Source organism: Tupaia chinensis, unplaced genomic scaffold (genome assembly GCF_000334495.1).
Source record: "Tupaia chinensis unplaced genomic scaffold, TupChi_1.0 Scaffold148874_1, whole genome shotgun sequence".
Taxonomy (NCBI): domain Eukaryota; kingdom Metazoa; phylum Chordata; class Mammalia; order Scandentia; family Tupaiidae; genus Tupaia; species Tupaia belangeri.
In genome coordinates, this window is record NW_006208722.1 from 1,279,332 (window position 1) to 1,293,466 (window position 14,135).

General features: G+C 45.4%; 1 long non-coding RNA gene across 2 annotated transcripts in view; it reads right to left on the minus strand.

Annotated features, from left to right (window-relative positions):
- LOC114006557 (uncharacterized) overlaps positions 1 to 14,135 on the minus strand; it is a 28,093-nt gene that overhangs the window by 13,191 nt on the left and 767 nt on the right. For both annotated transcript variants that reach the window (XR_003548273.1, XR_003548272.1), the window contains exon 2: positions 7,393 to 7,602. This is a non-coding gene — a long non-coding RNA (uncharacterized LOC114006557). The remainder of the gene's footprint in view (positions 1 to 7,392; positions 7,603 to 14,135) is intronic.

A 14,135-nucleotide genomic window follows, 5' to 3' on the forward strand; every position in this document is an offset into this window, starting at 1 on the left:
CCCGGGGGGGGGGGGGGGGGATGACCATGCCACAAACCCTTTTCCTCTATTCTTCTCTTGGGGTTTTGAGCACCCACACACATGTGCCCAGCATGTTTTTCAAGCCACCAAATCCAGGACTCAAACTCACTAGTCAGCCATGTGGGATCCAGCTGCCTTAATTATTACACCACCAGCTGGCTCAACACATAAATTTTGAGAGTGCCAATGCGGCAAAATGAGGAATAAATAAGTTTTTAAAACAAAGGACACTTAAACAATTGAATAGCTATATAGAAAAGGAAAAAAATTTTTTGCAGAGGTTTTTGCTATAGGGCGTGTGTGCTCACCAGATAGACAGAGAGAGACAGAGAGACAGAAAGCAAGAAATCACCCCCCAGGAGGGATGGCTATGCCACAATCCCTTCTCCTCCATTCTCCTCTCAAGATCTTGGGCATGCACACACACATGCCCGGTGTGAGTTTAAGCCACCGGGTCCGGGACTTGAACCACGGTCAGCTACATGGGAGTCCAGCGACAAAGCCATTACGCTAACTGCTGGTCCTGTGTAGAAAAAAAATTTTGAAGAAAAATACCCTCTTATCTCACACCATAAAGAAAAATTAACTCAAAATGGATCATAGATTTAAATGCAAATCATCAATCTCAGTTGTTGGCAAGAAGCCTCAGTTCCCTATCATACGGATTTCTCCATAAGATTGCTTGAGGATCCTCACAGCATGGCAGCTGTCTTTGAGTGACCCAACAGAGATAGCAAGAAAGGAAGTGCAACAGTTTTTATGACCTCATTTTGAAAGAGACACACTGTCACTTCTTCCATACTTTGTTTTAAAAAAATCACTAAATCCAAAATTCTAAGAAAGAGAAATTAAATTCTATATCTCGAAGAAGATACTTGAATATCAAGGAATTCTTGGGAAAAAATGTTAAATCCTTCATCTGCCCTCTGGCTACTGATTATTTACAATCCTCCACATAAAATGCATTCACCCAAAAAGTCTTTTTTCATTTCCAAGTCCAGAATTAGATAAATTAGGTCTAGGTACAGCTAGAGGTTTTTGGCTGTATTTCCTTAAGGGAAGCATCTCAATCTGAATACCTGAGAAGGAAGAGAATATAATCTGCCCTTCCCTATAACACACACACACACACATACACACACACACACACACACGCGCACACACACACATACACATGCACATACACACATGCACATACACATACACACATACACACATGCACATACACACACACACACACACACACATACACACACACACACACCATCCAATGGTGGGATGGGTACAAAATAGCCACTGTAGACACAACACCTGGATGAAATGAGGGAGAAATGGGACTGATCTATAGTGGATCCAGCCAGGCAAATTTTGCAGGGTTATTTTGTTTGTTTGTTTTGCTAAAGGATATATGTGTTCTCAGAGAGAAAGAAGAGAAAGTACCCCTCATCTCTCCATGGGGCATGGTCACGCCACAATCCCTTTTCCTCCATCTCTCTTTTCTTTTGAGATTTTGGACCTGTACACACACACTCCCAGCATGTTTCACAAGCCACCAGGCCCAGGACTTGAACCATGCTGTTGGCTATGTGGGACCCAGTTGCCTTATCCACCAGGCCACAGCATCAGCCAGAATTATTTATTATGACTCATTCCTACTCCTACCTGGCTATGGCCTTAAGGATCTTGGTTGTGCTCTCTAGGCCACCTTCCCTTTTTCATGAAAAATAAGCGGATTTTTGTTTGGTTGGTTTTTGGCTTTTTTAAGCTACATAGTTTCCTCAGTCTTATTACTATAGGTACAACTTTGGGAATCAATAGGCCTCTTCATTTTGTACTCTTTGTTCCTTTTAGTCCACACTCTTTTTTTCTTTCTTTCTTTCTTTCTTTCTCTCTCTCTCCCTCTCTCTCTTCCTCCCTTCCTTTCTTTTTTTTTTAGAGAAATTTTTGCTATAGGGCTCATGGGCTTGACAGAGACACACAGACAGAAAGGGAGAATCACTCCCTCCCCCCACCCCCCCGAGGGGACGACAAAGCCACAATCACTTTCCTCCATTCTCCTCTCAGGATCTTAGGCACACACACACACACACACACACACACACACACACACACGAGCCCAGCATCAGTTTAAGTCGCCAGGTCCAGGACTTGAACCATGGTTGACTATGTGGAAGTCCAACAACGTAACCATTATGCCATCTGCTAGTCCCTAGTCCATGCTGCTTCTGCCAATATAATCCTTTTAAATTTTTGTGGTTCTTCTCTAGATTTCACTGAGGGTCATTCCATTAGTTAAAGATCTCATCCATAAATTTCTTTGCAATAAGACCTTCTCAATATTGGGCTTCTGCTATAGAGCAATGCTCTTAAACTTTTGGAAAACACCACTATTTGGTTGAAAGTATCTGTAGGGTACAGCTTTAAAATCTTGTTTTTGTTTAGTGAACAGTGATTCTCTTTTTTAGAAAATTCATGATAGAGCACATACAAAAAAGAGAAAGAAAGGGAGGCACCTTTCCCAGGGCTTGAGGACACCATGATTCCCCTCGACCAGTCCCCTGGCCAGCCAGAATCTTGAACATGAATACTCCTAGCATGTTTTCAGGCCCATAGACTAAAACCATGGTTGACATGCAGCTTCCAGCTCCAGCCTGGTACACTACCAATTGCACTACAGAGGGTAGGACTAGCCTTAAAAATCTTTAAAGGGCCTTTAGTCTTACTCGGTAGTATTCTGAGGCATCCCCTTAAGTCATTCTGACAAAGGAGTTTTATCTTCAGATCACGTTTTCCTGGTTGTGCCCTAGGTTTGATCGTTGCTTGGAATCTACTCAATTTTAGCATCATTTACAGCTAGAAAGGCTGAAAAATTCTAAAATTCTCACATTGTGGCCCCTTTCTTTTTAACAATCCTTGTTGAGTTTCTCTCTCTCCTCTTGTATTTTACTATGAGCAGCAAGGAGAAACCAAGAGGCACTCTGACCACTGCATGGAGTTCTCTGATGCCAGATCATGAAGTCCATTTGTAGATATTCCACTTTCCATATTACCTCAGGCAATGCTGTTGCCGTACTTCTTGCTGCTGTGTAGCAGTGAAGCCCTCTCCTCCAGCCGATATTCTTCCCTTTCCTCCTTTAAGCTTGCACAGCCTCCTCAAAGGCCATGATGGTTCCAAAGTTTTCAGACTTTCACAAACCTCTCCTTCGTGAAGCACCTACTCAGTTCCAAAGCCACTTTCACATTTCAGGTTTGTGTGACAGTACAGGCCCGCTTCAACGAACAGCATCTGGATGAGTTATCGATCACAGTTAAGTAGAAATTAAGAGGTGCCATTGTTTTGGACCACATTCCCGCACTAGGCCCCCACAGGCCAGTAGGAGACTCAAAATGGAGTCACTCATATTGAAGTTCCATTTCACCAAACTGAAAATAAGTTGTTATCTGATCTTCTGAGCCATCAGGAGAGAGATTAATTTCCCAAACAGGCCAGTTTCAATCAGCATGATAATGAAGTTCCCTCTGCCTTTAATCCTTACAACAAAAGGTAACCTGATGTTAACCAATCGATATTTTTCTATTGTCCTGTCTCCCTGTCCCTGACTTCCAAGAAAGAGTAACTTTGGGGACCAGCAGTTGGTGTAACAGCTATGTCCCTGGACTCCCGAGTAGTCAACTGTGGTTCGAGTCCCAGACCTGGTAAACTCACACCAGGCGCATGTACGTGTCTGCCCAAGATCCCAAGAGGAGAATGGAGAAGGGATTACGGTGTGGCCATCTCCCTTGAGGGACGACTTCTTGCTTTCTGTCTCTCTCAAGTCTTTCTGGTGAGTGCACACGCCCTATAGCAAAAACCTCTCCAAAAAAAAAGAAAAGTAACTTTGAAATGGCCAGTCTGCTTTTCGTTCTTTGTTTCCGCGGTCTTCAGTCCTTCTTTCTCTATGAAACCAAACTCTTCTGCTCAGCTCATCAGAACAGTTATTCTGTTCCATGAAATATAGTGTTGCCTTGGGACCAGCAGTTAGTGTAATGGCTATGTCGCTGGACTCCCACGTAGTTGACCGCAGTTCGAGTCCTGGACCCGGAGGCTTAAACTCACGCCGGGCGCGTGCACATGCATGCCCAAGATCCCAAGAGGAGAATGGAGGAGAAGGGGTTGCAGCTTGGCCATCCCCCCCCACCGGGGGGGGATTTCTCACTTTCTGTCTCTCTGTCTCTCTCTTTCTGGCGAGCGCACGCGCCCTATAGCAAAAACCTCTCCAAAAAAAAGAAAAGAAAAAAAAAATGTGGTGTTGCCCAAGTCTAGAATTATAAATAAAGTCATTGGGAACTTTAATGTTTTTGTAATTTTGTCTTTTGATGCAATGTAACAAAGAACCTGAAAATTTAGCAGCTTAAACAACAGACATTGATTATCTCAATTAGTTGTTTCCTAAGTCAGGGATTTGGAAGCAGCTTAGCTCTGTTCTGGTGGTTTCATGAGGGTGCTGTCAAGGTGTCTACCACGGAAGGCCACAGTCATCTGAAGCTTTGGATGAAACTACATCGTCTGCTTCCAAGATGACTCGCTCACACAGCTATTGAGCAAAGATTTCATTTCCTTGATAATCTTTGGCAAGAAACCTCAGTTTCTTACCAAATGAGCCTCTCAATGGGGTTACTTGAGTCTCCTTCTGACATGGGAGCTGGCTTCAACCAGACCCAGTGATCTGAGAGATGACTGAGTGAAAAGGAAACTGTAAGCCACTACGACCTCCTCTCAGAAGGGCTACACTACTATTTCCCCTTACTATACTGGGTCGTTGGGAAAGTCACGATGCATTTTTGCATAGAAAAATACTTTTCTGATGGCCTCATACATACACACACTCAAATAGATATACACACATATATGTGTATAAAATATAAATTAAATATATATTTAGATATCATATATATTATATATAGCTAAATATTAAATATATTAATTATATTAATATCTATGCGCTCATGCTCTCTCTCCCTCTCTCTCTCTGTGTATGTATGTATGTGCACATGTATATATCTATATATCTATATAGATATAAAAGGAAGTAGTCTAGACTCAGGATGAGGCCAGTGAACCAGAGAAGTCATGACACAAAAATGGTCTGACCCTGAAAAATGTAAGAAGGTTTGTTGTAAATTTTATATGTGTTTCTCCCATTTAACTTAAAATCACATGTGAAATTTGCATACCTGCCACTATGGCAGACTCTAAATACTAATGATGACATGAGAGTAACACGGATACATCCACTTTTATGCCATTTTGACTACCATGACTAGAAAGCATTTCACCCATGATATTAGAGCTGACTGTCAAGCCCTACATGCGTTTCCTCTCCCAACACGTCCATCCCCTCGACGACTGACTTAGAGGAAACACCTATGTGTATGACATGTTCCTCCTACACCCCTAGATTAGCTCCCATGCCCGCCCCTCAACAAGAGCTAAGATTCTCTTCTGTTTTCCTTTAAATTAAGAAGTAAGGTCTGTCTTGGGGCCGGCAAGTGGCATGGTGGTTAGGGGTGCTGGACCCCCACATGGCTGACTCAGGTCTTGGACCTGGTGGCTTGCTTTCTCACTTCCTCTTTCTCTCTCCCTGGCTCTCTCTGATCAAACTGGAAAATAATGATGATAATAATAATAAATAAAGTTAAATAAAATAATTTTAAAAAAAGAAGTAAGGTCTGTCTTTTCAGATTCTTTTTAGTCTTTCTGATCATTGGGGCAGGACCTCTCTGAAATTAGGGTCTTAATTCCTTTTTTAATCTTTTCAGAGAGAGACAGAGACAGAAAGCAAGAAATCACCCCTCTGGGGGGTGGTGAGTAGTCACACCACAATCCCTTCTCCTCCATTCTTTTCTCAGGATTCTGGGCACACACACACATGCATGCCTAGCATGTGTTAAGCCACCAGGTCCGGAACTCAAACTGCAGTTGACTTACATGTGAGTCCAGTAACTTAACCATTATACTATCTGCTGATCTCATCAGGGTCTTAATTGCTTTAAGACCAGTTCTGTGGCCTTCCTTGGGGAGCTTCAGGAACTAAGGGCAAAAGACCAAAAATTTATGAACCAAGAACCATGGACAAAAACACACAAACTGCCCTATATCGTATGTATCATATATCTCATAATATAACAGCCTTCAGGAAATCTGAATTCTTGACATTTTACCATAGGTGCCTTATTTTAGTGAACAAGCCTATGTTTTTTTTTTATTTCATTTATTATCATCATTATTATTTGTTTAATTTGACCAGAGAGAGAAAGGGAAAGTAGGAAAGCAAGCCTCCAGGTTCAGGACTTGAACCGAGGTCAGCCATGTGGGAGTCCAGCATCCCAACCACCACACCACCTGCCGGCCCCCAAGCCTATGTTTTTTTAAAAGAATTCTTTTTTATTTAATTCCATTTGTTATTATTGTTATTATTATTTTTAATTTGAGCAGAGTGAGACACAGGAAGAGAGAAAGGGAAAGCAAGCCACCAGATCCAGGACTCAAACCATGGTCAGTGATGTGGGAGTCTGGCTCCACAGTCACACCACCTGCCGGCCCCAAAGCCTATGATTTTTAATGGATCTGCAAAGCAGGACATTACCCACAAGATGTGAAGAACCATAAGCCTCCAGAACAAAAGCCCAACTCAATAAAGATAAAAGAGCCCTCGCTGGCCCCTCTGTATTTTATGTCATGGCTATGACGTGTCTTCCCTCTGCTTTCTGTACACTCATGCCTCCTTGCCTTTGCCTCTGCCTCTCGGCTTAGAATTTCCTTCCCCTTCTCTGCCAGAGAAATCACTATGCACACCTTGGCGCTTGGCTCAAAAGTCTTATCCTGATGGCATGAATTCTCTAAGTTCTGATACACTTTGTATATACCTCTAGTGTAGTTTTGACTCGTTCTTCAGTCATCTGATGATCTCTGGACTGAGATGATTTCACAGCAGGGGAGAATATAGCTAGAATGTATGTACTTACTAGAATTGATAGCTCCCAAAGCCTAGCACGGTTTATACTAGGGACTACCGTTTGTTGGTTGGGTGGATGGATGGATGGGTGTCAGCCTGACAGAGCACATCCTCTGGGCATGCCTCTGTGGACTTCTCCCTCATCGGAGACCTGATGCTGTCTGTCAGGGCTCTGTAGTAAGCTGCGGACTTGGAAATTTCACGAGCCAGCACAATTTCAAGCACTAAATATTTCCAACCAAAGGTGCTTTTACCAATGATCACCTACCTTCTCTATCATTTTATAAGAGAAATGACCATTTAACACCTCAAAAGTATAATTTCAACCTAGAGGCTGGTCCTTTGAACTAATCCATGAAAAGCTTACTGCACTGACCTTATATTTTTCAATTCCATGATGAAAAATCCATCCTAGTTTACAAGTTCTAGAATAATATCTAGAAACTTCTGATTCAGACCTTTGGGTCTGAGAGGCGGCTCCCGCATTCTTCTTGACTCAGGGGTGAGTTTCAGGTCTCATGACTGATCTGCAGGATCTCCCCACAACTTTTTTTTTCCTTTTTTGGGGGTGTGTGGAATGAAGTACCTAGAAACAAAAGACCAAATATGCATATTGAGCAGCCCGAGCCCCCCTGGGCATGTTGATTAGGCACAAATCTCTGTTGACAAACTCAACTGGAAAACATAGGACTCTGGGTAAGAAGCACCTGCAGCTTTGCAGCCCTCTGTGATGAACAGCACTTGAAGAGCTAAAAGATGTTTACGGAATGGAAGAACAGAAGAGTGAATGAGTGAAACGTGAATCCTGAACATTCAGAGAACCCCGTGGAATGGGCTCAGTTAATTCAGAAGTGGACTCTTCCAAATTAAAGGTCTTTTTCAGTCTCAGTTTTCCACACCTGCCTCCTGGGCTGCAGCACCTCCTAGTGGAAATTTAGATTGGCTGCCTCGTTCCCATTGTTCCCAAACAGGCTCCTTGGTGACTCACTCTCGGGGAGCCATCTTATCACCCTCCACACCTCAATGCCACCCCACTGATGAGGCTCAGGAGACTTGGGCAGGTCCCTTCCAGGAGCCCAAGCATTCACAATGAAAAGCTTCATTAGAGCCTGGCCCTAGACCTGTCCCTCTCAAACTTTCGTATGCAAATGAACCCTCTAGGGCAGATCTTGCTAAAAGGAAGATTTTGGAGCCATCAAGTAGCATGAAGGCTAAGGCACTAGAGACCACATGGCCTAATACATCCTGGGCCAGCGGCTTGAAAATCATGTCGTGTGTGTGTGTGTGTGTGTGTGTGTGTGATTCTGTGTGTGTGTGTGTGTGTGTGTGTGTGTAAGCAAGTGCGTGTACACGCTTGAGGAGTGAATGGAGAAGGGATTGCAGCATGGCTACCCTCCCTGAGGGGTGATTTCTCACTTTTTCTCCCTCTCTCTCTCTCTCTCTGGCAAGCACATGCACCCTATAACAAAAGCTAAAAGAACAAAAAAAGAAGAAGAAAGAAAAAGAGAAGATGATGAAGAGGAAGATTTTGATCCAGAAGTGCAGGGCTGTGGACCACGATTCCAAAGTTGAACACGCTGCCATGGGCTGCGGAGGCTGCCAGTCTAGTGGCTGGCAACCCGCCGCCGGCACACCACTGGAGTGGCTGCCACTCAGCTGTGGGTGTGCTCCAATCATCCCGTGTAACCAGGAAACCATGAGGCTGATTGTTTAAGCAAACAATCGGAAGCTTATAATTTACTGTTGTCCCCTTTCAAGTTTGCCCCTGGAAGTATACACGCTTATATTAAAAATATTTTGCGTGGATATTGCTTAAAACATTCTTGGAATTGTTCAAACCTGTTTCACCTTAAAAGCCTCAGCAGTGACATCCATTACTTGAAGGTAGGTTAAAAGAAATTTTAAAATCACTTCAAAAGAGAGAATGCAATTATAAATACTGAGGTGGATTTACTCATATGCCTTATAAATTAGCCCTGAAGATAATCCCAAAACAAGAGTTCTAAAAATATTTCAGGCAGCTGGAGAATGTGCAATGCCTACTTTGAAACACAGCACTCACTTGCGTGCTTAAGTTCCACTGTGTTCATTTGTAAGGAGTTGGCTTCATTATGTCATTTTCCCACCTGCTATTTTATTTACGCAAAACTTCTCTAGGGCACAGTAAATGCCACACACTGTTTACAAATAACTCATTTAATCCTCACATTAAGTCTGCTTTCTCCTTTCTCCCTCGTTTTATAAATGAGAAAACTGGGGCACAGTGATGTCATGCTTTTTGCCCGATGTCACACAGCTTATAAATGGATGCATCAGGATTCAAACCCTAGGCAGTTTACTTCCAGGTGCCAGAGACTTTGTTACTGAGTTATGCCACCCTTTAGTTAGAGATGAACTAGCTTAGAGGAAGGGTGTTAGCTACTGTACGTCAGTCCGTTGGATGGAAGAGGGAAAAAAGTCAAAGTGACTCAGAATGGAGACTAGAAACCTGTCTCTGAAAGAAATTAATCCAGGGGCTAGCAGGTCGTATGGTGTTTAAGGTGCTGGACTCTCACATGGCCAACCGCAATTCAAGTCCTGGACCTGGCGGCTTGCTTTCTCATTCTCTCTCTCTGTCTCTCTCTCTCTCCTTCTCTCTCTCATCAAATTTAAATAAATAAAAATGTTTTAAAAAGAAATCAATCCTTGGGAACCAGCCATTAGCGTAATGACTATGTCGCTGAACTCCCACGTAGGCGACTGCGGTTCGTGTCCCGGACCCGGTGGCTTAAAACTCACGCCGGGCGCATGTGCATGCATGCGCAAGATCCTGAGAGGAGAATGGAGGAGAAGGGATTGCGGTGTGACCATCTCCCCTAGGGGGTGATTTCTCACTTTCTGTCTCTATGTCTCTCTCTGTCTGGCGAGCGCAGGCACCCTATAGCGACAATCTCTCCAAAAAAAAAAAAAAGAAATCAATCCTTGGGAACCAGCCATTAGCGTAATGACTATGTCGCTGAACTCCCACGTAGGCGACTGCGGTTCGTGTCCCGGACCCGGTGGCTTAAAACTCACGCCGGGCGCATGTGCATGCATGCGCAAGATCCTGAGAGGAGAATGGAGGAGAAGGGATTGCGGTGTGACCATCTCCCCTAGGGGGTGATTTCTCACTTTCTGTCTCTATGTCTCTCTCTGTCTGGCGAGCGCAGGCACCCTATAGCGACAATCTCTCCAAAAAAAAAAAAAAGAAATCAATCCTTGGGAACCAGCCATTAGCGTAATGACTATGTCGCTGAACTCCCACGTAGGCGACTGCGGTTCGTGTCCCGGACCCGGTGGCTTAAAACTCACGCCGGGCGCATGTGCATGCATGCGCAAGATCCTGAGAGGAGAATGGAGGAGAAGGGATTGCGGTGTGACCATCTCCCCTAGGGGGTGATTTCTCACTTTCTGTCTCTATGTCTCTCTCTGTCTGGCGAGCGCAGGCACCCTATAGCGACAATCTCTCCAAAAAAAAAAAAAAGAAATCAATCCTTGGGAACCAGCCATTAGCGTAATGACTATGTCGCTGAACTCCCACGTAGGCGACTGCGGTTCGTGTCCCGGACCCGGTGGCTTAAAACTCACGCCGGGCGCATGTGCATGCATGCGCAAGATCCTGAGAGGAGAATGGAGGAGAAGGGATTGCGGTGTGACCATCTCCCCTAGGGGGTGATTTCTCACTTTCTGTCTCTATGTCTCTCTCTGTCTGGCGAGCGCAGGCACCCTATAGCGACAATCTCTCCAAAAAAAAAAAAAAGAAATCAATCCTTGGGAACCAGCCATTAGCGTAATGACTATGTCGCTGAACTCCCACGTAGGCGACTGCGGTTCGTGTCCCGGACCCGGTGGCTTAAAACTCACGCCGGGCGCATGTGCATGCATGCGCAAGATCCTGAGAGGAGAATGGAGGAGAAGGGATTGCGGTGTGACCATCTCCCCTAGGGGGTGATTTCTCACTTTCTGTCTCTATGTCTCTCTCTGTCTGGCGAGCGCAGGCACCCTATAGCGACAATCTCTCCAAAAAAAAAAAAAAGAAATCAATCCTTGGGAACCAGCCATTAGCGTAATGACTATGTCGCTGAACTCCCACGTAGGCGACTGCGGTTCGTGTCCCGGACCCGGTGGCTTAAAACTCACGCCGGGCGCATGTGCATGCATGCGCAAGATCCTGAGAGGAGAATGGAGGAGAAGGGATTGCGGTGTGACCATCTCCCCTAGGGGGTGATTTCTCACTTTCTGTCTCTATGTCTCTCTCTGTCTGGCGAGCGCAGGCACCCTATAGCGACAATCTCTCCAAAAAAAAAAAAAAGAAATCAATCCTTGGGAACCAGCCATTAGCGTAATGACTATGTCGCTGAACTCCCACGTAGGCGACTGCGGTTCGTGTCCCGGACCCGGTGGCTTAAAACTCACGCCGGGCGCATGTGCATGCATGCGCAAGATCCTGAGAGGAGAATGGAGGAGAAGGGATTGCGGTGTGACCATCTCCCCTAGGGGGTGATTTCTCACTTTCTGTCTCTATGTCTCTCTCTGTCTGGCGAGCGCAGGCACCCTATAGCGACAATCTCTCCAAAAAAAAAAAAAAGAAATCAATCCTTGGGAACCAGCCATTAGCGTAATGACTATGTCGCTGAACTCCCACGTAGGCGACTGCGGTTCGTGTCCCGGACCCGGTGGCTTAAAACTCACGCCGGGCGCATGTGCATGCATGCGCAAGATCCTGAGAGGAGAATGGAGGAGAAGGGATTGCGGTGTGACCATCTCCCCTAGGGGGTGATTTCTCACTTTCTGTCTCTATGTCTCTCTCTGTCTGGCGAGCGCAGGCACCCTATAGCGACAATCTCTCCAAAAAAAAAAAAAAAGAAATCAATCCAACCAAGAAGACCATTGGAGCTAAAAGGGGTGAGCAGAGAGCTCTCCCACTGCTTACTTGTGCCTGGTATTGAGACCTGGAGGAGCTCAGACCTCAGGCTGGAAGGGGTGGTAAGATAGACCACGTCCCTAGAATCAGACATCACAAAACAATTTTAAAAGCAAGAGGCCAAATGGAAGGGCCGCCCAGTGACTGCTCAAAGAGGGTGTCCCAGGGCAGCAGGATCTTGGTCCTGCAACCTTTCCAAGTCAGGGTTTCTAGTTCTTAGCTTTGCCAGCCCAGAAACTGCCTTTTGCCAGAGTACCCAGAGATAAACAGGTTTAAGGGAAATGGATGGTACCAAGCAGCTTAAGATTCTAAACCAAAATACCCACAGTGAGGAGAACAAGTGCCAACAAATTAGAAGCTTGTTCAGAGCAAGACTCTCTGCAGGAAAGTCTGATGGGTAGTCAAACCCTTCTCAAAGTCCATTTTGGGGCCTGAAATCAGAGTAAGGGGAATTGACTGAGTGACCCCTGAAAAAGAGGTTATGAAACGTTGAACCATTGTGAGCAGGATGCACCCGTCTCCAAGATTGACTGTTTACCTGCAGAGAGGGCCAGCAACTAGAATCCAGGGGAGCACCGCAGTTCCTGTTCTTGCAACTATGTTACTCTTTGCACAACCTGTCACTATGCAACAGTTTAAGTTCAGTTTAGTTTCCTTTTGCATTCCTAGACTCCAAAGTGGATGGCAGGTGGGTAACATCAGATGGCAGCAGGGTTCATGGGTTTTGTTTTCTTGGCTGTTCCTCCTTGGAACACTCTTCACTACTCCTGACTTTCTCTCCAGGTTCTGGTGCACTCAGTGCCCAGGGCGCAGAAGTCCCGCCTGAGAGCAGTATGGGGTAGGCAGGGCACCAGGGGAAAGCCAGAGCCTTGCCTCACTTCCCACCCTGACTTCTCACTCCAGCCCACAAACTTAAAAGCCTCCGGGTAGTTATTTGGTCAGTGGTCCTAGGAATAGAAGTCCCCACATTCCTGTTGGCCAGTTCTCTCTCTCTTTTTTTTTTTTTTGGGGGGGGAGGGGTCAGTGATAGTATCTAGAAACATGACTCTGAAATTAGTCATCCAAAGCCTGGCCACTTCTCAGGCTCACATCCCTCGGTGCTATTTTGCTCAGAACACTCTCACTGACGGAGCTGGCAGGTTCTGTGGCTTTAAACATGCTAAATTTAGGAAACTGGTAGCGGAAGGCCCCGGAATTTCAGCTGGAGTAGCATCTTGCTTGTATGCGCTATTCTGTAATTCTGTGCTGATGGATTGTGGGTAAAGGGGGGCAACCCGATTGCAATGTCCACCTCTCCCAGGAATGCTCCCTGACTTGTTTTGCCACCCCCAAGTCCCCTGGGAAGAGGAGCTGGAAAGCTCATTCCTCACTCAATCCTCTCTCATTTTCTCCTTGACAGTGACACAGCCTTCACCAGCTGACCGACAGCCAAATCCGAAACTCACTTCCATTTTACCTAATGGCAAAGGACAGACCAGATTGGTTGAGTTTGGGTTTTTTAAGTGCACATTAAACAGACCAACAAGTAAAACTTTCTTGAGAGCTGAGGTTGATTGGGAGGGATAAACGTCCAGGAGAAAATTCCCTCTCACCAGACTGTGGGGGTGGTGGCCACGAACCTTCACTGGCGCCCCTCCCAGCGGCTCCACTGCACTCATATTTGTGGCCTGCCCCAGAACCTGAACCGAGAATATTTCGGGGTAATGTGTAATCTGCTTTCTTCTAAACCTTAATGCACATCTGTGTGTTGTTCCTATAATCCCTGTACCCCAAGTACTAACGCTTTAGTGTGGGGCTTTTTAGAGGACCCAATACATCATTTTGACCATTGTGGGGGCCAAATGAAGAGAGATATAGTACCGCACAGAATATACCCCAAAATAAAATCATCTCACCCTGAGGGAGACGAGGGTGGGCTGATTTGTTACCAAAGAATTTAAAAAGGGAAAGGAAAGGCCCAGCCATCCACAGAACCGTCGTTCCTACACGCAATTCCCTGTTAACGATTTCGGCCCTGACCTGTTAAGAGGTACCAGCAAACATGCGGGAGAATGTCGCCTGCCGAGTCTAAAAAGACGCCCTTGCCGTGCCATTGTTCCCACAATGCCGTGACTCGGATTCGAACCGAGGTTGCTGCGGCCACAACGCAGAGTACTAACCACTATACGAACACCGCG